At 43.9% G+C, this 25,222-nt stretch overlaps 1 protein-coding gene across 1 annotated transcript in view; it reads left to right on the top strand.

The window, feature by feature from the left end:
* The first annotated feature begins 3,601 nt into the window (after positions 1–3,601).
* Positions 3,602–25,222, top strand: part of LOC120990941 (transcription factor E2-alpha-like) — a 412,522-nt gene continuing 390,901 nt past the window's right edge. The window contains exon 1 of the mRNA XM_040419833.1: positions 3,602–3,800. The gene's annotated coding sequence lies outside the window, so the exon portion shown is untranslated. The remainder of the gene's footprint in view (positions 3,801–25,222) is intronic.

Genomic DNA, 25,222 nt, shown 5'->3' with positions numbered 1-25,222 from the left:
CGCTATTAAAGTCCTGGTTGCCATAGTAGGAGCGGGGAGCGGGGGAGCGGTATACTTACAGTCCGCGCGGCTCCCGGGGCGCTCCAGAATGACGTCAGAGCGCCCCATGCGCATGGATGACGTGCCATGCGATCACTGATCCATGCGCTTGGGGCGCCCTGACGTCACTCTGGAGCGCCCCGGGAGCCGCACGGACGGTAAGTATGCTGCTCCCCCGCTCCCCGCTACACTTTACCATGGCTGCCAGGACTTTAGCGTCCCGGCAGCCATGGTAACCATTCAGAAAAAGCTAAACGCCGGATCCGGCAATGCGCCGAAACGACGTTTAGCTTAAGGCCAGATCCGGATCAATGCCTTTCAATGGGCATTAATTCCGGATCCGGCCTTGCGGCAAGTCTTCAGGATTTTTGTCCGGAGCAAAAAGCGCAGCATGCTGCAGTATTTTCTCCGGCCAAAAAACGTTCCGTTACGGAACTGAAGACATCCTGATGCATCCTGAATGGATTTCACTCCATTCAGAATGCATTAGGATAAAACTGATCAGGATTCTTCCGGCATAGAGCCCCGACGACGGAACTCTATGCCGGAAGAAAAGAACGCAGGTGTGAAAGAGCCCTAAGAGAAATTATTTGTTGGGGTATATGTTCGCACATAATATTTTGCACTCCCAGATTTGTGTAAAGTCCTTGCTACTTCCCCACTTGTGCTGCTGGTTAGGACGAAAGGGAAGCGTCAATTTTTACGTAAATTCTTTTCCCTTAGTCCTAACAGCAGCACAGAAATTTCCCACCCTTTGGCTGTGTGAATTACTTGTTAAGAAAGCAACCCTGTCCAGGCAGGGGGCGGGTTATATAGGGGGGGGGCATCAATTAATTAATTAATGATACTTGGCAGAGATTTTTGTTCAATAAAAATTCCACCTGTCCTGACCAGCTTCACAGGGGCAAATCCACACTTGTGCTGCTGTTAGGACTAAGGGAAAACAAATTTACGTCAAAATTGACGCGTCTCACTGCTCTTACCTTTTTCTGTGGAAAAAGGTGCTCTGACTTTTTGACTCACTTTTAGGGCTCATGCACACAAACTTATTTTCTTTCTGCTTCCATTCAGTTTTTTTCCGGACCGTATGCGGAGCCATTCACTTCAATGGGGCTGTAGAAAATACAGAAGTTACTCTGTGTGCATTCCGTTTCCGTTTGTCCGCATGGCCGTTCCACAAAAAAGTAGTGCATGTCCTATTATTGTTCGCAAATCACGGTTTGAGGCCCCAATCAAGTCAACGGGTCTGCAAAAAATTCAGAACGCACACGGAACACATCCGTATGTCATCCGTATTTCGCGGATCCATACTGTAGAAATGCTATACCCAGCCCATATTGCTCATGTGTTTGGTGATTAATAAGTTACTGCTTCTGTATATGATCTGCAAAAAACAGATCAAATACGGAAACCATACGGATATGTTTTGTGCAATAACGGAATGGAAGAGGACTTAAATCAGAGAAAAAAACGGAACTGATCAGTGAAAAACAGACCGCAAAACAACAACGGTAATATACATGAGCCCTTAAAGAATTATATACTGAATATAGACAGGCACACTTCACTTAGAACCACCTAGAACCGTTGGGTTTGCATTACCCTTATATACATTTATTGGTCAATAAAATACAATAGATGAAAACTGATATAAAGCTAAAAAAAAGCTAGCAGACATATCATTTAAAATAAGAAATATAAAATTAAAATAAAATGAATTCCCTTTCTGTTTGCTATATATAGGGTTGTAGTTTCTAGAAAGCAATCAAAAGGGGAATAAATATCTAATCCATATATTCCTTATAACCTCATTAGATCTAATTTATAGTCCAGTACTACATATTATATTGATATGGAGATATTGTCTTTATAGTTCATAAATGTTGTCTAGCGGAAGCCCGGGCAGCCAAATGACAGCACACTGATTACCACATAGGACGTCAAGACTTTGCTGTGTGCAAGCAGCATTTTGGTGTCCGCCTCCAGAGTGAAATGGAGGCTGAACGGAGGCAAACTGATGCATTCTGAGCGGATCCTTATCCATTCAGAATGCAATGGGGCTAAACTGATCCGTTTTGGGCCGCTTGTGAGAGCCCTGAAACGGATCTCACGAGTGGACCCAGAAACGCCAGTGTGAAAGTAGCCTAACACAGGTATCGCTATTGAGTATAGACTCTTGATCATCATTGAATGTACATTATCATCAATACAAAGGAGACCCAGAAACCAAGGTATTGGGAATACAGATCAATGATATGTTGACACAGTAATACAGAGTATCTATTGGAACTGATTGTCTGTCTACATAATAATAACAAGCTTTACCTTGAAAAAGGAGATACAACATTTATATATTTAACTATAGAGACAATATCTCCATATCAATATAATACTGGATTATAAATTGGATCTAATGAGGTTAAAAGGAATATATGTATTAGATTTTTATGGAATTTCCTTTTGATTGCTTTCTAGAAACTACAAACCTATATATAGCAAACAGAAAGGGAATTATTATAAAAATTTTATTTTCATTTTTATATTTCTTATTTTAAATATGTCTGCTAGCTATTTTAGCTTTATATCCGTTTTCATCCATTGTGTTGTTTTTTTTTTTTTACCAATAAATGTATATAAGGAATAGGATAATGCAAACCCGACGATTCTAAGTGAAGTGTGCCTGTCTATATTCAGTATATAATTCTAGGTTCAGCTCTCCAGCGTTGCCTTTAACATTAGGTGACGCAACCAGACAGAACATTTTTTTTTTTTTTTTTTTTAGCTATTTCATATATTCATGACGTGAGATGGGTCCCCACAGTTAACATTAAAAAGTAACTACGAGCACACTGAGCCGCGTAACTTGAGAGATAGCTGTGAACTAACAACCACTAAAACACTACACAGTAACATGAGCAGAAGGCAAACACATAAATGATCCCTCCCCTCGATTTGATTGGTCAGAATCGAGTCATCACTTCCTCTGTCTATGATTGGTTCCTTGTGAGGGGCGGCGGAGCACTCTCACAGTGACTGCAAAATATCTACTACTCTGTTCGATCTTTTAGTATCCCTTCGCGTGAGGAGAAATAGTCCATCTCTCCCGCCCTCTGGTTTCTCGGACTAGAGGTGGTACGCGAACAGCGAATTGTGAGTACTGTCGTTAACTTTCACGTAATGGGAAACGGATGAACATAGATTGATTAAGGGGGGCGTTTATGAAATCCATTATGCAGGAAAAAATAAAAAATAAACGTTTCTATAAAACATGAGTGTTATGAAAGTTAGTCCTTATGCGTAATACAGGCTGAATGAAGGTTTTATTTAAAAGGTCAAAGCAAAGTTGCAAGACCTAATAGAAAATGTGGTGGCTTGGGCTACATAGAAGCAGCACGAGAGGAAGGTAGCAGAAAGAGTGAGAATGGAGGGGAGTTGGATGGGGGAGGGGTGAATTTCTCCATTTCCCTCCCCCTCTTTCTTACTCTATGTCTCTCTCATTACATTGTAGCAGTTGGAGTAGTTACAATTGCTGTTTCACAGTCTTGAAACAGACATCAGTATCTCCCCCCCCCCCCCCACCCCCTAAAATTCAGTCTGGAAGGGACAGTCACTGGAGAGGACCCCCCCAAAGTCTTCCTGACTCCATTGCTCTACACCTTTTGTTTTTTTCTTGACTGCATCCATCCTGCTTCTTCTGGAGACAGACTTGTTCATTACCAGCTCCATGAAATGCTCCTGGATGTTGTTGACTTTGTAAAGAGGTAAATCTAATCTTTTTACTGCTGTACATGGCCTTCATTGATGCTAATATACATTTATCTAGCCTGATGCCTGCTTCATTTTTCTCTTTTTTTATATTTCTATGTACCAAGTAACACTTTTTTGTGCAATTGTTTCCATAAATACAATGAATTCTGCTTTGGGCCTTGGTGAAACCGATCATATAATAGAGGACAGTTGTATTTTTGTAAATAACATTCCTTCCTTGTAACATATGTTATCTGGCCTGAATATTGCTGCTCTAAATGTTTTTCTTTGCACACAAGACTGGATTTAGAGCGCTAGAAACACTGGTTTGTTCCTTTTTAATATTTGTTTTGTACAAATTATTTTCTTAACATATGTTTTTCAAAGAATTTTGCTCAATGGGTTAGATATCAAATTGCTAATCTAAAGTATAAATTTAAATCTTTGCACCCCCAGAATAATCCAGGTTGTAATCTGTATTCTATTTAAAGTCTTGCATTTTCCATTCTAAAATGTTCTGAGTAGTTTGTACGTGTGTATAGGGGTACACAAATGTAATGTGTTGTGTTCTACAAGACGCATGGCAGGGGTGTAATGGTGGATAAGAACCTTTTGTCCATAAGGAATTGGTTCTTCCTGAGTGAGTTTGCAGGCTCAGTTTGTTGAAGGAGGGGAGGGATGAGAGGGAGGTGGTGTGGTTAGAGAGAGGAGGGGGTGTCTTTCTGTGAGCTGCAGAAACATCTGCTATGTGTTAACTCAGTAGAACAGGGACTTCAGCATTCATCTGACAGAGAAAAAGACATTTTGTGCGCTATGCATTTAATATATGGCTATTCGTGTAACTATTGATACGCTATTGGGGATGCATTTTATTCTGTGATTATTGCCAGTTACATTGTTTTTGTATCTTAAAGACTACACAGACACAGGAAGTTTTCAATGTATTGTAAGTTAGAAAATGGTGGAAGACTTCTTAAGTTGTGGGTGGCACACTTAAGAAATTTACCTTTAAGCCCTCATGCACATTAGTGTATTGTTGGCTGAACCTCCTGAGAACAGTGAGTTTGACAGTCTAAAGCTACTTTGGTGCTTATCCGTCATGGATCTGCACAGACGGATCCGTTCAGATAATATAACCGTCTGCATCCGTTCAGAACGGATCAGTTTGTATTATCTTTAACATAGCCAAGACGGATCCGTCTTGAACACCATTGAAAGTCAATGGAGGACGGATCTGTTTTCTATTGTGCCAGATTGTGTCATAGAAAACGGACCTGTCCCCATTGACTTACATTGTGTGTCAGAACGGATCCGTTTGGCTCAGTTTTGTCAGGCGGATGTTTTGGGGTCCGCCTCCAAAGCGGAATGGAGATGGAACGGAGGAAAACTGATGCATTTTGAGCGGATCCTTTTCCATTCAGAATGCATTAGGGAAAAACTGATCCGTTTTGGACCGCTTGTGAGAGCCCCGGATGCATCTCATAAACGGAAAGCCAAAACGCCAGTGTGAAAGTAGCTGTCCTAGAGGCTCTATACCAGAAAAGAACTGATCAGTTTTATCCCCATGCATTCTGAATGGAGAGAAATCCATTCAGGATGTCTTCAGTTTAGTCTTTTTGACTTTTCAGGACGGAGATAATACCGCAGCATGCTGCGGTTTTATCTCCGTCTGAAATTCCGGAACACTGCAATTTACATTTAAATGCATTAAAAATACCGCAATGCTGGATCCGTCCTTCCGGAGACCTTTAAAAATGTGAAAAAAATAGAAACCGATCCATTTGTCCATATGACAGACGGATCCGTCTACAAATGCTGTCCATTTGAATGCAGATTGGCGGATCCGGCAGGCAGTTCTGTCAAGCAGTTCCGTTGCCGGATCACTCTGCCGCAAGTGTGAAAGTAGCCTAAGGGTACTTTCACACTAGCGTTGTTTGTGGCAAACCGTATGCAAATATGTTTTTTCCGGATCCGTTAGATGGATCTGGTGATATACCGGATCCATCTCATGCGGTGTCATCCGGATAACGGATCTGGTATTTTATTTTATTTTTTCAAAGATCAAAAGCAAAAAATAGCTCCTCCTATGTCCCGTCGCCTGTGCAGACCGGAAAACCGGAACTGGCAACGCGGCAGTTTCCGGAACACTTGCAACCGGATCCGGATACATCTCTATGGAAATAAATGCCGGATCCGGCAAGTGCGGTAATGTAACGGGATTTTGGCCCAAAAAAATACTGCAGCAAGCTGCAGTATTTTGTCCGGTTAAATACTGTAGAAGGGACAGAACGGAAGACATCCCGATGCATACTGAATAGATTGCTTTCCATTCAGAATGTATTAGACAAAACTGCTTTTTTTCCCCCGGTATTGAGACCCTTTACCAGATTTAAATACGGGAAAATAATAACGCTAGTGTGAATGTACCCTAAGGCTACTTTCACACTAGCGTTTTAGTTTTCCGGTATTGAGATCCGCCATAGGGGCTCAATACCGGAAAAAAAAACTCTTCAGTTTTGTCCCCATTCATTGTCAAAAGGGACAAAACTGAACAGAACGTAATGCTCCAAAATGCATTCCGTTCCGTTTAGTTGTGTTCCCATACAAGAGAGCCAACTGCAACATGTAGTTTGCTTTCCGTCTTGCTTCGCATCCCAGGACGGATCAGGCATGATTCCCCCAATGCAAGTCAATGGGGTCGGATCCCTTTTCTCTGCCACAATAGAAAATGGATCTGTCCTCCATTGATTTTTCAATGACTGATTGGCAATGTTAAAGATAATACAATTCCATTCATAACAGATGCAGATGGTTGAGTTATCAGTAACGGAAGCGTTTTTGCTGAACCCTGCCGGATCCAGTAAAAACGCTGGTGTGAAAGTAGCCTAAGAGTGGGGTCACCACGTATTATGCCCCCATTTGACATTTGTTTAAAAAATATATATACAAAAACGCAACACATCACATTCTTGTATCCTGCAGTCTGGTTAAAAAAAAAAAATATATACTTTATTTACAATGGAATTCTATGGTGAAGAGAAGCCACTGTATATGACTTTCACCAGGAAGTGGCGGAAGATATAGCTGAAGTCTATGGCAGCCTGTAGCTGGTGTAGGCTTCAGTTTCTGGTGCACAGTAGCGTAGACATGGGAGATCAGGACTGGCGGATGGATCTGCCAGTCTTGATATATCTCCCCCATTGTGTTTGTTGGTTTGCTTTCAGTTAGGTCCCATGCAAAAGACCATATCTGTTTTGTGGACCACAAATCACAGATCCACAAAATACGGACGCAGCCCACGTGCTGTCTGCATCTTATTTGTGAATCCACTGTTCTCAATGGGTTTGTGGTCCACATTTTGCGGACATAGGGCTCATGCACACGAATGTATTTTCTTTTTGTGTCCATTCCGTTATTTGCGGACCGGATGTGGAACCATTCATTTCAATGGGTCCGCAAAAAAAAACTGAAGTTACTCAATGTGCGTATATCCGTTACGCAAAAGAATTGAACATGTCCTATTATTGTCCACCTTACGGACAAGGAAACGACTGTTCTGTTAAGGGCCAGCTGTTCCATTCCGCAGAATACGGAATGCACGTGGAAGTAATCTGTGTTTTTTGCGGATCCCTTTTTTGCAGACCGCAAAATACATATGGTTGTGTGCATGAGCCCATAGAGGGATATTTATGAAGTGTTGTGGAAGAAAGCTGGCTTAGTTGTTCATGGCAACCAATCAGATCTCACCTTTCATCTTTTTTAGAGCTCCTTTGGAAAATGAAAGGTGGAATCTGATTGGTGGCTATGGGCATCCAAGCCGGTTTTCCTTTTCACCAGTTTTGATAAATCTCCACCAGTCTTTTTGCAGAATGGACATATGGATGTGGAAAACACACAAATGATCCATGTGCTTTCCACATCTGTATGTCCACTTAACTCCTTCCCGACATGTGACATACTATTACGTCATGGAAGTCAGTGACTCCCCACATTTTGATGTAATAGTACGTCATGGTGATCGGGCGGGCACCGGAGCGGTGCGCGCCCGATCACTGCAGGGCTCCTGCTGTATCCGCCGGCATCGCTGCTGTGGCGGGGACCCGATGGGTGACAAGGCAGTCCGATGTCGTGCAAAGGCTGTCCAATGCCTTGCACGGCATCGGGGCCTGCCTTCTACGGGAGCCGAGGAGATCCAGCCTCAGACTGGGTCTCCTAAGCAACCTGTTAGCATATTACAGAGAGTAATACACTTACTAACAGGCAATGCATTACAATACAGATGTATTGTAATGCATTGCAGAGGGGATCAAACCCCCAGAAGTTGAAATCCCAGAGTTCGACAGAATTAAAGTTTAAAAAAAAAGTGTTTTTAATAAATAAATAAAAATAGTTTCAAGTAAAAAAATAAAACATATTGGGTATCGCCGCGTCCGTAACTACCGGCTCTTTAAATATATCACATGATCCACCCCGTCCGATAAACGCCATAAAAAAATTTAAATTGAAAACTGTGTAAAAAAAATAAAAAAATAAAAATTTTTTGTCACCTTACATCACAAAAAGTGCAACACCAAGTGATCAAAAAGGTGTATGTCCACCAAATTAGTACCAATAAAACAGTCACCTCATCCGGCAAAAAAAGGCTCTATGGAGACACTAAAACATTTTTGGGTTTCAAAAATGCTATTATTGTGTAAAACTTTAATAATTAAGAAAAAGTACGGTATACTTATTATGTATTGCCACGTCCGTAATTATGTGCTCTATAAAATATTATATGACCTAACCCCTGAGGTGAAAGATGTAAAAATTAAATAAATAAAAACGGTGCCAAAATTAAAGAGGTTGTCTCATCATGGACAATGTGGGCATATCGCTAGGATATTCCCCCATTGTCTTATAGGTGCGTGTCCCACTGCTGGGACCCGCACCTATATCGAGAACGGAGCCCCGCAAGGTGGTGGCTGGAGGACTCCGATCCGGCTCCCCATAGAAGTGAATGGGAGCGTACTGCGCATGCGTGTTCCCCGTTCCCATTCATTTCTATGGGGCCGACGAGCGCTCGGCTATTTTCGCCGGCCCCATAGAAAATGAATGGAGGGTGGCTCCTTCACTTGCAGGGCCCTGTTCTCGATATAAGTGCGGGTCCCAGCAGTGGGACCTGCACCTATAAGACAATGGGGGCATATCCTAACGATATGCCCCCATTGTCCATGATGAGACAACCCCTTTAACAATTTTTTAGTCACCTTGCCCCATAAAGTGTTATAATGAATGATCAAAAAATCATATGTACCCAAAAATGGTACCAATAAAACTGGCACCTTATCCCCTAGTTTCCAAAATGGGGTCCCCTTTTTTCGGAGTTTCTACTGTAAGGGTGCATCAGGGGGACTTCATATTGGACATGGCATCTGAAAACCAGTACAGCAAAATCTGCCTTCCAAAAACCATATGGCGTTCCTTTTCTTCTGCACCCTGCCGTGTGGCCTTACATCCATTTACGACCACATGTGTGGTATTTCTGTAAACCGCAGAATCAGGGTAATAAATATTCAGTTTTTGGATTAAAATGGAAAATTGCTAAAAAAGTGAAATTCTATCTCTATTTTCCTTTAATTCCTGTGGAACACCTAAAGGGTTAACAAAGTTTGTAAAATCAGTTTTGAGTAACTTGAGGGGTGTAGTTTCTATAATGGGGTCATTTATGGGGGGTTTCTACAATTTAAACCTCACAAAGTGACTTCAGACCTGAAATGGTCCTTTTAAAAAGTGGGTTTTGGAAATTTTCTTAAAAAGTTTAAGAATTGCTTCTAAGGGTACTTTCACACTAGCGGCAGGACCGCAAAATAGATACTGTTGTGTGCATGAGGCTTTAGTCACCTTCACACACACTTTTTTGTTCATGTGTGTTTTTTTTTTTTTTTTTTTTTTTTTTTTGAAAACTCACCACCAGGTAAATTAAGAGAGAGAAAAAAAACACTAGAAAACTCTAACATTTAATATATCCCACAGACTTGCATTTAACATCTGGAACTGGCTTTTTTTGCCTAAAAAGCTGCAAAAATCTCCAGGGAAACAAACCCCAAAAACCGTAAAACTCCTTAAAAATGTTCAAAAAAAGCTGTGTGTGACACCAGCCTAAGGACTCTTTCACTCTTCAGTATTTGGTCAGCAATTTTATTCAGTGATTGTGAGTACATACCATGAATGGTGTTTTTGACCTGAACCTGGTTTTGGCTCTCGGTTACTGACTAAATGACGGATCGTAAGGCGGAAGATCTGGGAAACACACCGCCCATGTAAGGCTACTTTCACACTCACGTTTGGTGCGGATCAGTCATGGATCTGCACAAACTCATCCATTCAGATAATACAACCGCATGCATCAGTTCCGAACGGATCAGTTTGTATTCTCTTTAACAGCCAAAACGGATCTGTCTTAAACACCATTGAAAGTCAATAGGGGAAGGATCCGTTTTCTATTGTGCCAGATTATGTCAGAGAAAACGGATCCGTCCCTATTGACTTACATTGTGTGCCAGAACGGATCAGTTTCTTCAGACAGACACCACAAGCAGTGTTTTGGTGTCCGTCCCCAAAGCGGAATGGAGACTGAACTGATGCATTCTCAGCGGATCCTTTTCCATTCAGCATGTATTAGGGCAAAACTGATCCATTTTGGACCGCTTGTGAGAGCGCTGAACGGATCTCGCAAATGGAAAGCCAAAACGCCAGTGTGAAAGTAGTCTAAGCTGCTTCTTCTGAATCGACCACAGCTCCCATGACCAAAACTGACTGCATCGTAGGGATTTATAATAATAAGTTTCTATCTGATTGCAGACTGTACCATGATCAGATAAAGATTATATCATAAGTTACTAAGATGCAGTCTTAGTTCAGGGGAGCTGCAGTTGATCCAAGAGATGCCACTGACACATTTATTTTATGCACTTATATAACGCTGACATATATTCTGCAGCGTTTTACAGACATTAGCATCAAGCTGTACCCAATGGGGCTCACAATCTAAGTTCCCTTTCAGTATGTCTTTGGAGTGTGGGAGGAACCCACGCAAACACGGGGAGAATATACAAACTCCATGCAGATATTGTCTTTGGTCAGAATCGAACCTAGAACCCCAGTGCTAGCCCATGTTTTTTGGACCAAACATGGGCGGGTGGAGGGTTTCTAAACAGATAATCGGCACAGTTTAGTTTGGTGCATATTTTCCGCAGAACTCTTGCAATGAAAAAGGGGAAATAAGGGCAAAAATTGCCCAAAGAATTTACATGCTGCGGATTTCAAAATCCACATAGGTCAATTTCCGCTCCGAAAATTTTCCCCTCACCCATGACAGCACCCATGCGTCTAGGACCTTCCATCCATGACCGTAAACCTGAAGAGATAAAATGGTTCACACCCCCACCCCACCTCAGTCCAGGTTTACTGTCCTCTGACTAGGAGGTACCTGAAGAGCTCTGGCTCCTACCGTTGCTTTGGCTCTCACCTCAGGAGGCTGGGGAGGTCCAGGTCTACTATACTGTAAAGGGACCTATCCCTGGCGGCATCAGTCTCCTTGGGAGCTGCTGCCCGAGCCTGCTTTTCTTCCTGCCTCCTCTCAAGCCTCATTGGGGAGCCGCAGTGGCCGTGCTCAGGCGGCTCTCGGTCCATTGCAGCAGGGAGCCTGGCGCCCCACTTCCAAGAAGGCGGCGAGCGCTTCTATTGCGTTGTGCGCATGCGCGCCGGGACGGCCCCTTCCGGCTCATTGATGTCACTTCCAGAAGCCGGGCCATTGGATTAGGCATTTTTGGGTCTAGGGGTTAAAAGGAGCTTAGACGCGTTTGATAAATTGGCAGCAGGAGAAGGCAGCCATCCTTGTGTGCACACAGTGCTGTGGAGGATCTAGGTTTCCTTTAGACAAACTTTGTAGCCACCTGCTTCTGTTTAGCTGTGGATAGGGTTCCCAACCCCGTCAACATACATAATACAAATCACAGCCAGAAAATTTGTGTAAGTTGATTGTGATTTTTATTCAGAAAAAACGTGAAATGCGGCTTTCCTTGTGCGAACGTTTTCGGCCGACAATTCCGCCTTCGTCAGGCGCTACAATTGTACAATGGAATATAATCAAAGTAAGGTTTGTGTTGACATACATTAAAAGTTATGCAGATATATAGCGTAAAGAGTCACTATGGAAAATATATATACAATTAAGATATGCCGTCATATAATAGTATTCTATGCCTAGAGGAATAAAACAGAGAAAAACAGCATGTCATTAGAGATGTCGCAAACATAAAATTTTCCGTTGGCGGACGCAAATTTTCGCAAATGTTCACGACCGGGGCGAACCGCCATAGACTTCAATAGGCAGGCGAATTTTAAAACCCACAGGGACTCTTTCTGGCCACAATAGTGATGGAAAAGTTGTTTCAAGGGGACTAACACCTGGACTGTGGCATGCCGGAGGGGGATCCATGGCAAAACTCCCATGGAAAATTACATAGTTGACGCAGAGTCTGGTTTAAATCTATAAAGGGCATAAATCACCTAACATTCCTAGTTTTAACGTGCTTTAAAACATCAGGTATGATGTTGTATCGATCAGGTAATGTAAGGGTTACGCCCGCTTCACAGTGACAGACCAAACTCCCCGTTTAACGCACCGCAAACAGTCCATTTGCACAACCGCAAACTCCCCATTTGCACAAGGTTGGATACCAAGCTAGCCATGTCCCGTTCCTTGTCTTCACTGACGTCATTGAAGGTCTCTTCCTCCACCCAGCCATGTGCAACACCAAGGGTCCCCAAAAAGTGACAACAAGCCCCCTGGGACGCCTGCTGTGGTTGGTCTTCCACCTCCTCAAAGCCACCTTCCTCCACTGACTCCTCTTCTTCAGACTCCTCTCTCTGCGTTATTATAAGGTGTGCTAAGTAGTACTATTCCTATCAGGGGACGTGTATATGGCATTGATTTTAGGAACCGGGAGATGGAAAAAGATGCTTGGTCGGTCCTCCTACTTCAAATTTGGGGCACTGCGCGTGCAATCTAATGTGCCACCAGATAGGAGTGGTGTGTTATGTAGTTCTATTCTTATCAGTTTAATCCCTGTTACGTCCCCTATCAGGGGACGTGTATGGAATCGATTTTAGACAACCGCAAAGAGTTGTCAATAGTTGACACACTCATTACATAAATTTTATACCTCCTATGCGTCAATCTTAGCGTAGTTATGACTGTGCTCGTGCGCACGTTTGGGAGATTGCAGGCCATGGGGGTTTTACAAAGCCTATGGTCGTGCTGAGGTAGTTCAGTGACAGTTAAGTGACCCAGAAAACAATGATTCTGCAGTGTGGGCCCATTGTTGGCCTAGTAGGCTTTAATGATCACCTTAGATGATCACAAAGAAAATTAATGTTTTTTTCTATGCAGCCGATCCCTTTTGGTCTGTTCACAATGAAGCAACGACCTTATCATTTGGGGTGTGCCAACATTGCCATTGCTAACACACTCCTAGAGGTGGTCGCTTCATTGTGATCCGCAAGCCCCTTCACCACGACAAGGTAACGATCACGAAGGGGAATTGACACATGTATGTGCCTTTTTTATTTTTTTGTGTTGGTGGGGGGGTGGGGGTTTGAAGCCACAGTGCAGCACCAGAGGCCAGAAAAATTAGGCATGTACACATGCCTGAAAAATTAGGTTTTGTTGCAGCCGCTGCTGTAGCAGTGGCCAGAAAAATTGATGTTTGTTTCCCAGGCAGAAAGTGCCCTAAAACATTGCGGCTTGAACCCTAGTTGGTGGCGGATAAGTCACGCAAGTCATCCGGCATTCAGAGATAAAATACAGCAGCATGTGGACCATTTTTAGCCCAAGGCAGCTCATCTCATCAGGCCTTTTTTAGTCAAATGCATCCCCCACTGTCAGTCCCTTCGGAATCCATCCCTCATTCATCTTAATAAAGGTGAGGTAATCTAGACTTTTTTGACCTAGGCGACTTCTCTTCTCAGTGACAATACCTCCTGCTGCACTGAAGGTCCTTTCTGACAGGACACTTGAAGCGAGGCAGGCCAGAAGTTCTATCGCAAATTGGGATAGCTCAGGCCACAGGTCAAGCCTGCACACCCAGTAGTCAAGGGGTTCATCACTCCTCAGAGTGTCAATATCTGCAGTTAAGGCGAGGTATCTGCTACCTGTCGGTCGAGTCGTTCTCTGAGGGTGGACCCCCGAAGGGCTGTGGCGATGCGTAGGACTCTGCATGTCCTCCATCAACAACACGTCTGTAAAGCGTCCTGTCCTTGCCGTCGTGGGAGGAGGAGGATTACTTTCACCTCTTCCCCTGTTAGATTCCCGTTGTGCTGTGACATCACCCTTATACGCTGTGTAAAGCATACTTTTTAATTTTATTTTGGAACTGCTGCATCCTTTCCGACTTGCGGTAATTCGGTAACATTTCAGGCATTTTCTGCTTATACCGGGGGTCTAGTAACGTGGACACCCAGTACAGGTCGTTCTCCTTCAGCCTTTTTATACGAGGGTTCCTCAACAGGCACGACAGCATGAAAGACCCCATTTGCTCAAGGTTGGATGCCGAGCTACTCGTGTCCCGTTCCTCATCCTCAGTGATCTCACTGAAGGTATGTTCTTTCCCCCCCCCCAACCCAGCCACGTACAACACCACGGGTACCAGATAGGTGACAACGAGCACCCTGGGATGCCTGTTGTGGTTGGTCTTCCTCCTCCTCAAAGCCACATTCCTCCTCTGACTCCTCTTCCTCACAATCCTCTTCCAGCGTTGCCGCAGGTCCAGCAAGTGATGCTGATAAGGCTGTTTCTGGTGGTGATGGTGACTAGGGATCGACCAATTATCGGTTTTACCGATATTATCGGCCGATATTCAGGATTTTGACAGTTATCGGTATCAGCATCTATTTTGCCGATATTCCGATAACGTATGGGGAACACAGATTGCGCTGCTCAGCACTCTCTGTGTTCCCTCAGCAGCACAGGGGAGAAGGAAGCAGTGTCTCCCTCCCCCCTGTGATGCTGCTGCCGCCAATGAGAGGAGAGAAGACGAGGAGGAGAGGGGCTGTGGCCACTGCGCCACCAATGATGTTGACTTACTTATTCATTCAAATTGGACAGGAGGCGGTAGCTGGCTGCAGAATCACATAGCCGGCTCCCGACCTCTATGAGCGGTAGCTGCGATCCGCGGTAGTTAACCCCTTAGGTGCCGCGGATCTCAGCTACCGCTCATAGAGGTCGGGAGCCGGCTATGTGATTCTGCAGCCAGCTCCCGCCTCCTGTATATTTATTAATGAGAGATTTTTGTTCATTGGTGGCGCAGTGTGGCCCCCCCAAGCCACCTCCGTATTAAAAACATTGGTGGCGCATTGCGCCCCCCACCCAAGCCCCCCCAGTTTTAATCATTGGTGGCAGTGGCCACAGGGTCCCCTCTCCCCTCCTCCTCCGATCGGAGCCCCAGCACTGTAAGCCTGGGGCTCCGATCGGTTACCATGGCAGCCAGGACGCTATTGAAGCCCTGGCTGCCATAGTAAGCTCCATGCTGCTGTGTGCACAAAGCACAGAGCAGCAGGGACAGTGTGAGCTCCTATTCACCCTGATAGAGATCTATCAGGGTGAATAGGACAAGGGTTCTAGTCCCTAAGGGGGTTAAAAGTTAGTAAAAAATAAACACCAAAATATTAAGTCTAAATAAAAAATAAAGATTTACAAAAAAAAAAAAAAATACACATTAACAATAAAAATATTCATTTTCAGCAGATGTGTGTAGGAATAAAAAAAAAAAAAAAAATGAAATTTCACAGAATATCGGTATAAATTATCGGCTATCGGCCTGAAAGTTCACAAATTATCGGTATCTGCCCTAGGGTTGTTGCGGGTATCGAAATTTCGATACCCAATCGATACTTTTGTCCCGGTATCGATACGATACCGGGATTTCCGTTTTTTCGATACTGGGCTGCGCTTCTGCGCAGTCTAGTATCTCTGAACATGAGCGCGCTGCTATCGGCGCGCTCATGTTCTCTCTCAGCAGCACGGGGAGAAGGAAGCTGTCCTCCCTCCCCCTGTGCTGCTGCCGCTGCCACCAATGAGGAGAGAGGGGCGGAGGAGGGGCGGCAATGAGAAGAGAGGGGCGGAGGAGGGGCGGCAATGAGAAGAGAGGGGGTGGAGGAGGGGCGGCAATGAGAAGAGAGGGGGTGGAGGAGGGGCGGCAATGAGAAGAGAGGGGCGGGCGCACTGCGCCCCCAATGATAGGATTACTATCGGAGCGATGGGAGGAGACATCAGCTTCACTAGTGGGCGTTCCTTTTCCCTGCGCTGCGATTGGACAGCGCTACAGCCAGGGAGAAGGAACGCCCACTAGTGAAGCTGATGTCTCCTCCCATCGCTCCGATAGTAATCAGCAGCATGTGGAGCAGGAGAGGAGACAGTAATGGGGCACTAGTCTGCGGGCGAACGGAGCGGCGCCCAGGACTAAATGGTGAGTGCTGAGACATCGCTGGGCGCCGCTCTGTGTGGCCTAATAGTGAAAGTCTGGACTCATATACAGTAGTCAGTCTTTAACACATACAGGAGGCGGGTGCCGGCAGCAGAATCGCATTGCCGGCACCCTGCCCCTGACAGGGAGCTGCGATCAGCGGCAGTTAACTGCCGCTGATCTGCTAGTACCCGCCTCCTGTATAAAGGGGTAAAATCATTGGTGGTGCAGTGTGCCCCCCCCCCCTCAATCCCCCCATCCCATTAAAATCATTGGTGGTACAGTGCGCCGGCCCCTCTCAACCCTCCAGTATTAAAATCATTGGTGGCAGTGGCCACAGGGACCTCTCCACTCCCCCTCATTGGTGGTGCAGTGGCAGCTTCTGATCGGAGCCCCAGCTGTGTAAGCCTGGGGCTCCGATCGGTTACCATGGCAGCCAGGACTGGTTGCCATGGTAACATCCCTGATGCTGTGTGCACAAAGCACAGAGCAGCAGGGACAGTGTGGAGTCCTATTCACCCTGATAGAGATCTATCAGGGTGAATAGGAAAAGGGATGAAAGATCCCAGGTTCTAGCCCCTAAGGGGGGAAATAGTTATTAAATAAAAAGTGAAAAAAAAAAAAACACTAAAATATGAAGTATAAATCACCCCCCTTTTCCCAATTTCACATATAAAATATATAAATAAACATATTACATCGCCACGTCAGAAAAGTCCAAACTATTAAAATATAAAAAAAAAATCTAGGTGGTGAATGCCGGAACAGAAAAAATAAAATAAAAACTGCGCGATTCGCCATTTTTAAAAATGAGGAATGCACGTGGCTTTTTTTGTTTATTTTTTTCGCGTGGTATCGAATGGTATCGAGTATCGCAATACTTTTTCATGGTATCGAAACCGAATAAAAAATTTGGTATCGCAACAACTCTAATCTGCCCTAAAAAAATCAATATCGGTCGATCCCTAATGGTGACCACAACTCTTCCTCTTCACGCTCATCTACAGCCTGATCCTGCACTCTTCGCAGGGCACGCTCCAGGAAGAAAACAAATGGTATGATGGTGCCTTCGGTGCGACTGACTAGGTTTGTCACCTCCTCAAAAGGACGCATGAGCCTACAGGCATTGCGCATGAGTGTCCAGTAACGTGGCAAAAAAATTCCCAGCTCCGCAGAAGCTGTCCTAGCACCCCGGTCATACAAATACTCGTTGACGGCTTTTTCTTGTTGGAGCAGGCGGTCGAACATTAGGAGTGTTGAATTCCAACGTGTCAGGCTGTCGCAAATCAAGCGCCTCACTGGCATGTTTCGCCACTGGATATCTGAAAAGTGCGCCATGGCCGTGTAGGAACGCCTGAAATGGCCCCACACCTTCCTGGCCTGCTTGAGGACGTCCTGTAAGCCTGGGTACTTATGCACAAAGCGTTGTACGATCATATGACACACATGTGCCATGCACGGCACATGTGTCAACTTGCCCAAATTCAATGCCGCCAACAAATTGCTTCCGTTGTCACACACCAGTTTGCCGATCTCCAGTTGATGCGGAGTCAGCCACTGATCCACCTGTGCGTTCAGGGTGGATAGGAGTGCTGGTCCGGTGTGACTCTCTGCTTTCAGGCAAGTCAACCCCAAGACGGCGTATCCGGTATGTGGAATAGCCCCTGGGGGGGGGGGGGGGTGCTGTTGATGTGGAGCAAGACGCAGCAGCAGACGAGACTCAGCCGAGGAGGTTATGGAAGAGGATGGAGTAGGAGGAGTAGAGGAGGTGGCAGCAGGCCTGCCTGCAAGTTGTGGCGGTGTCACCAACTCCTCTGCAGAGCCACGCATTCCATGCTTGGCAGCCGTCAGCAGGTTTACCCAATGCGCAGTGTAGGTGATATACCTGCCCTGACCGTGCTTTGCAGACCAGGTATCAGTGGTCAGATGGACCCTTGCCCCAACACTGTGTGCCAGACATGCCATTACTTCCTTTTGCACAATCGAGTACATGTTGGGGATTGCCTTTTGTGCAAGGAATTTTCGGCCGGGTACCTTCCACTGCGGTGTCCCAATAGCTACAAATTTTTGGAACGCCTCAGACTCCACCAGCTTGTATGGTAAAAGCTGGCGGGCTAAGAGTTCCGACAAGCCAGCTGTCAGACGCTGGGCAAGGGGGTGACTTTGTGACATTGGCTTCTTACGCTCAAACATGTCCTTGACAGACACCTGACTGTGGGCAGATGAGCAGGAACTGCTCAAGGCGAGAGACGGAGTGGCGAATGGTTGAGAGGGGGCAAGGAGGACAGCAGTGGTTGACCAGGAGGTAGGAGGGTCTGCTGCTGATTGGCTGGAATGTGTCTGCTGACTGTGAGGTACAGGGTCAAAGTTTACTCAATGATGACGAATAGGGGGCGGACCGAACATCGCAAGCTATGTTCGCCGGGAACTATTCGCTATTCACTATCTCTACATGTCATCTAGGTACAATTGTTAAGGTAATAAAATACATAAGATTTTCTCAGTAACTGTCAGTTGTGGTAAAAGGTTGTTGCTTTGTACATAAATATGATGTCACTAAATAAATTTCAAGAGGAATTACAATTACATTCACATAGCCTTCAAACTGTTTTTTTAGGACCCCTGGTTTCAGTAGGCATAGAGATGTGTTATGGCAGAAAACAAATTATTCTGTTACGTTGCCTGGATGAATAGCTGCAGCAGGTCAAAGGTGATGTGAGTACAATTCACACTCAGTTCAATGCGTTTTGGTAGACTGCACGTTTTTAAGGTAACCACTCCAGAATCAGAGTGTTCACTTCTGCACGTATGGGTAAATCAACCAATGCCCCTGACAAAGCCTAAGGCGAAACTCTGGTCGGGCGTGCAAAATGCTGCTGCTTTTTATTTGAGAAATGCTTATACTTTTTATGGAATTTGGGAGTATAAGAAATACTTGTTTTATACAAATTGGAGACGGTACTTCACTATTGTAGCAAACTCCTCATAGGATTACCATCGGGAAGGAGGACCTTGATGGACTCGCTTCTATAGCGTCTGTTTTGAAGTGTCTGCATACTACTGTGCGTTTGTGAGTATAATATCAGGTGTGCTTCCAATCGACAGTAGCAGTACTTCACTATCAGTGTGATTTTGGTATTCCATAGGAGTCAGTGGAAGAAAACGGATTTCTGTGGAGATTAATGATTTACCCATACGTGCAGAAGTGGATACTCTGATTCTGGAGTGGTTACCTGAAACACGCGCGGTCTACCAAAACGCATTGAATAGAGATGTGCTATGGTCAATATCTCTAACTTGCCTGTGCCGCTGGAGGGTAGAAGATTCAGAAGAAGTACACCAGATGTAGGGAAAGGGGGCATAGAGGCCTCCTGTAGTGGATGGTGTAGGGAGGTTGCCGAGCTCCCGCTCTTAAAAAAGACTGCGGGACCGGCGTGCAGCAGTGGGTGGGCGGAGCGCACGCTGTGGCGTGCGCTCCAAAGGCTGGAAGGAAGAGCATGTGGAACGCACTGTCAGAGTGGCAGTGCGTTCCAAATGCCGGAAGCAGAGCGCAGAGTTGATTCAGCAGAGACAGGGAAGACCAATCGAGCACAGTTCAGATAGTTTGGTATACAGGAGATAGAAGAGAAAACATAAAGAGATTGAAAAGAGGAGATAAGAAGGAGATAACCTAGAAAAAGGATACTCTTTGCAGCACCTGGTAGTAATTTCTAGTTTCATGGAGCCTAAAAGGAATTTAGAAGGATACATTAGTCAGAAACAATATTCCATAATATACAGCCAGTAATAAATTAATTATACATCATTAGATACATTCTTTTATTTTTAGAAACATTTGTTTTTAACAATATTATTGGTTATTTTAGAATCCAAAGCATTCTCAAGAAATCCAGTAGACACATTTATTTGCATGTATCTGGTCAGAAACCATTTTTTATTTTTTATTTAAAAAAACAACTTTTTATTATTATTATTATTATTATTATTATTATTATAATATTGAATCCTTGGGACGCACTATAATCTTATCTTGTGTGTGGAGGTGGGGAAACCATCTATCTGGTGAGATATAATGATTTGAGATTTTATTTAGGTGAAACGGTGTATCTCGTACTCCCTATAAGTCCTCTCGGAGTAAGTGTTTGTAGCGTCTGGATCAAGAAAGCCTCCCTGTACTTGAGCATTTTGGATCTGTTCTATTACCTGGAATTTGATTTGCGAAATATTGTGTTGTGCCTCCTTGAAGTGATGTGGAAGTGGTAATAATAGGTTTTGTCGCTGGATAGTAGATTTATGTTGACAGATTCTATCTCTTATTGTTTGAGTTGTTTCCCCTACATACATAAGACCACAAGGGCATATTATGGTATAAACTACATGATCTGATTCACAGGTGAAGAAACCTTTGATCTTTATGAGTTTGCCCGTCTGCGGGTGTGAGATGGTGGATCCTCTCTGTATGTTTGAGCACTGTGCGCTGTGTAGGCAGGGGAAAGTGCCCGTCTTTTGTGTCTGAAGAACTAACTGTTTTGAAGGGGGTCTGGATGGTCCAATGTCTGCCCTTACTAGGAAGTCCCTGAGATTTTTTGGTCTTTGATTGCATACAAGAATGGGATTATTGAATTCGTCCACTTCCGGAAATGCCTTTTTAAGGAGTGACCAATGGAATTTAAATATGTTAACTACTTTTCTAATACTAGGATGAAATTTGTGAACGAAGGTAATGCATTTCTGGTTCGTTTTCCTTTTTTTGTTTTTTTCACAAATCTTTAATGTGTATACTTTCATCTCAGTTTCTCTTTTGGTTCTAATTGTGGGATGTGTGACTATGGTTTGGACGCGTTTTTAATTGGGAAACTGGAAGTGCCTTTTTTGTGGTAGAGGGGTGAAAACTGCTGAAATGTAGTAGGTTATTTCTGTCCGTTGTTTTATGGTAAAGATCAGTGGTTAGATGCCCTGATTGGTCCTTGTGTACCATTGTGTCCAAGAAGCTAATTGCCAAACTGTCATGATGTATTGTAAAGTTGAGTTCCGGATAGATGTTATTTAAGTATTCATGGCATAACATTAGGTTGTCAAGAACCCCTTGCCATATGCAGAACACCTCATCTATATAGCGTTTCTATATTAGACTGTGTTTCCTGAATAACTCGTTTTTATATATATATATATGGGACTCTTCAAGATCCGCCATATAGCAATTAGGGTACGGGGGGGGGGGGGCGACATTAGACCCCATGGCTGTCCCTTGTATCTGCATATAGAAAGTGTCCTGAAACATAAAGTAATTGTTGTAAAGGACAATGTTCAATAAATCAATGCACAGGGAAATTATATCTGTGTCCTGGTGCGTATTAGTCAGTAATGTGTGTATTGCTGTGATGCCTTTGTGACGTTGGATAGATGTATATAAACTAGTAATGTCCCATGTGACAAGGATGCTTTCCAGTGGGAGTGGTCCTAGGCTTTTGATAACGAGGAATGGCGTGGTATCCAGTAAAAATAATTTTGTTTTTTTTAACCAGCGGTGTCAGATTTTTTTTTCTAAAAGTATGGAGAGTGGGGATGGTTATGATTCCGTAAAAGCCACTATTGGGCGACTGGGGGGATTCAAAAAATCCTTGTGGATTTTTGGTAGGATGTAAAAAACTTGGGTAATTGGATGGGATTTGGTCAAGAAATTTACGGTTTGTGTCTATGATGTTGTGTGCGTGATAATGCTGGAGGGTGTCCTGTATAGTCTTGGTAATGTATGGTGCGGTATTATTACTAAGTTTCTTGTATACAGATGTGTCCAGTAATTGACGATTGATTTCTGCAATGTATTTGGACTTATCCATTACGACCAGGGACCCACCTTATCCGCTGGTTTAAAAACCAGTTGTTTGGATCTTTTAAGTGTTTGGAGCGCTTGTCGCTCTGTGTTGATGATCTTGTATTTATATTTGCCCCTATGGATATCCCTTTTAAAGGTATCCACATCCTTTTGTACCAGTTCAATAAATGTTTCTATCGCAGGATAGGTCTTAGGAGGAGAATACGTGCTCTTGTTGCGTAGACCTAATTCAGCAATTGATATTTTGGTAGTAGGTTCTTGTGTGGTTGTGGGAACAAATTTGGAAAAGTGTGCCCTCAGGCGGACATTTCTATAGAAGTGTTGTAGGTCTAAGTCAAGCTGAAAAGTGTCCAGGTTGTAAGAAGGACAGAAGAATAACCCTTACTGTAAAAGTTCCAATTCAGCTGGACTTTGTGAGGCAGAAAAAATGTTGATCACCAGTGAATGCGTTGTGGTAGGTGGTATATCTACCTTGTTCTCCGTTGATCACTATCTTATCCTTGTGCGTTGGCCTTGGTCCGTCCAATTATATACTGTTATTTCGGTAATCATCGCAGTCCCTTAGAAACTTTTTCCTTTTGGGCGCCTCTATATCCTTCCTGACCGCTGTTAGTGTATTTGATATTTTGTCTTGCAGCTTGTCATATTCTTCTTTAGACATGATGCTTTGTAATTCGATAGAACGTATCTTTTTGTTTTTGTTTCGGAAATTGTTGTCTGTAAATGCATCAGAGTGAGAGTCATCAGATCAAATGAACACTTGTTTAAAATTTTTTGAATTTCAAACAATAGTCTGTATTATCCTTAAAGAGGGTAGGTTTAATTTTCATCCTTCGTCCTCTTGGAATGCGCATAGCTTTTACATATTAGGCGAACGTCACGCTATGTAGTTCATACCTTTTGGAGTCTCCTGGCTTCTTTCTCAAGGTCTTTTTCTTTGAGATCTGCTACAGGAGTTTGAAGAAATTCACTGGATTGGGTTACTTGAGAGAGAACCATAGAGATTTCCTCATCCATATATGTCAAGATGTTATCTGCCATTGTTTTTAGCACTAGCTGATTCAAATTAGGGATAGGTACGTCTTTAGACAAACTTTGTAGCCACCTGCTTCTGTTTAGCTGTGGATAGGGTTCCCAACCCCGTCAACATAAAAAATACAAATCACAGCCAGAAAATTTTTGTTAGGCTAATTTCACACCCGTTTAGGTGCGGATCCGTCTGGTATCTGCACAGACGGATCCGCACCTATAATGCAAACACTGGTATCCGTTCAGAACAGATCCGTACTCTGTAAAAAGAAAGTCTAAGTCAAACGGATCCGTCCTGACTTGCATTGAAAGTCAATAGGGGACGGATCCGTTTACAATTGCACCATATTGTGTCAATGTAAGCGGATCCGTCCCCATTGACTTACATTACATTACATTACATCGCCAGGCGGACACCAAAACGCTGCAAGCAGCGTTTTGGTGTCCGCCTCCAGAGCGGAATGGAGGCGGAACGGAGCCAAACTGATGCATTCTGAACGGATCCTTATTCATTCAGAATGCATTGGGGCTAAACTGATCTGTTTTGGGCCACTTGTGAGAGCCTTGAAACTGATCTCACAGGCGGACCCAGAAACGGCAGTGTGAAAGTAGCCTAAGTTGATTGTGATTTATTTTTATTTTTTTATTCAGAAAAACTTGAAATGCCGCTTTCCTTGTGCGAACATTTTCGGCTGGCAATTCAGCCTTAGTCACGCACTAAAATTGTACAATGGAATATAATCAAAGTAAGGTTTGTGTTGACATGCATCAAAAGTTATGCAGATATATAGCGTAAAGAGTCACTATGGAAAATATATATACATTCAAGATATGCCGTCATATAATAGTATTCTATGCCTTGAGGAATAAAACGGAGGAAAACAGCATGTCATCTAGGTACAATTGTGAAGGTAATAAAATACATAAGATTTAGATCTAGGTTTCCACCAGTATGTCGGAACCAGGTGATGCAGGATGCGTCGAGGCCCACAAGCCCGGTATTGGTCCTGAGGAGTGGGGAAGCTTGACTAAAATAGCCAAAAAATCGTTTTTTTGCTTAGGAGATCCTTTAGGCTGGGTTCACACTTGAGCGTTTTACAGCGCGTTCAAACGCGCTGTAAAACGCTCAACACATGAAAACCAATGCTTCCCTATGGCCCTGGTTCTCACTTGAGCGTTTTACAGCGCTGAAAAACGCGCTGTAAAACGCCCTACGCTCAAACAAGTACTTGAGCTTCTTTGGGGCGTTTTACAGCGCGTTTGTGGCCATAGGACATTGCAGTCAATCACACAAACGCGCGTCAAACGCGCGTTTACTATTGCAAAAAACGCGCGTTAAACGCGCATATCAAAGACGCTCAGGTCTGAACCCAGCCTTAGATATAAAAAAAAAGCAGATGTTTATCTTAGACGTGCTTAGGAGTCTGCTTCAACAAGTCTTAGCCCGGCTATTGCCGTCTTTTGGGTCTCCAGGTCCTTTAAGGCTATGGTTATATCAGCTGGATGCTCATATTAAGGACAAAATACCTAGAGAGGAATTACGGTCGTCCCTCCCTACATTTTCTAAAGCCGCAGACTTCCTGGTGGACGCTTCTACTGCCAGAGCAGCTGCCATGTCTAACGCAGCTAGACAGGCTATCTGGCCTAAATCGTGGAAGGGGGATCAGGGTTCCAAGTCTAGACTCTGCTCTCTTCCATGTGAGGTTTCTAGGCTGTTTGGTTCCTCGCTTGATGACATCCATAAAGAGGGGTTTCCCGGTTCCTCAGAAAACTTCATTTTTATTCATTTTATTTTTTGTAAATTCCAGGCCAGTTTTAAAAGACAAAGGGGTGGGCAGAGTGACAGGAGAGGCAGGGTGAAATTTCCTAAAATATTTATTTATTTATTTTTTCAAGCCAGGACAACAGAGACTGTTTGTCTCAGTTTCTCCTAGCCTGGAGGTCCATTTCTCAGAACAAATGGATCCTATGTGTGATAGGAATTCCAGCCGGAATCCGTTTTCTTTCTCATCCACCAGATTTTATTGCCCAGACAGCGTGTCCCAAAAATCTAGAAAGAAGAAAT

This window comes from Bufo bufo, chromosome 2, assembly GCF_905171765.1.
Source record: "Bufo bufo chromosome 2, aBufBuf1.1, whole genome shotgun sequence".
Classification (NCBI taxonomy): domain Eukaryota; kingdom Metazoa; phylum Chordata; class Amphibia; order Anura; family Bufonidae; genus Bufo; species Bufo bufo.
Note: the sequence above shows the minus strand (reverse complement) of the source record. Positions and strands in the feature narration are given on the sequence as shown.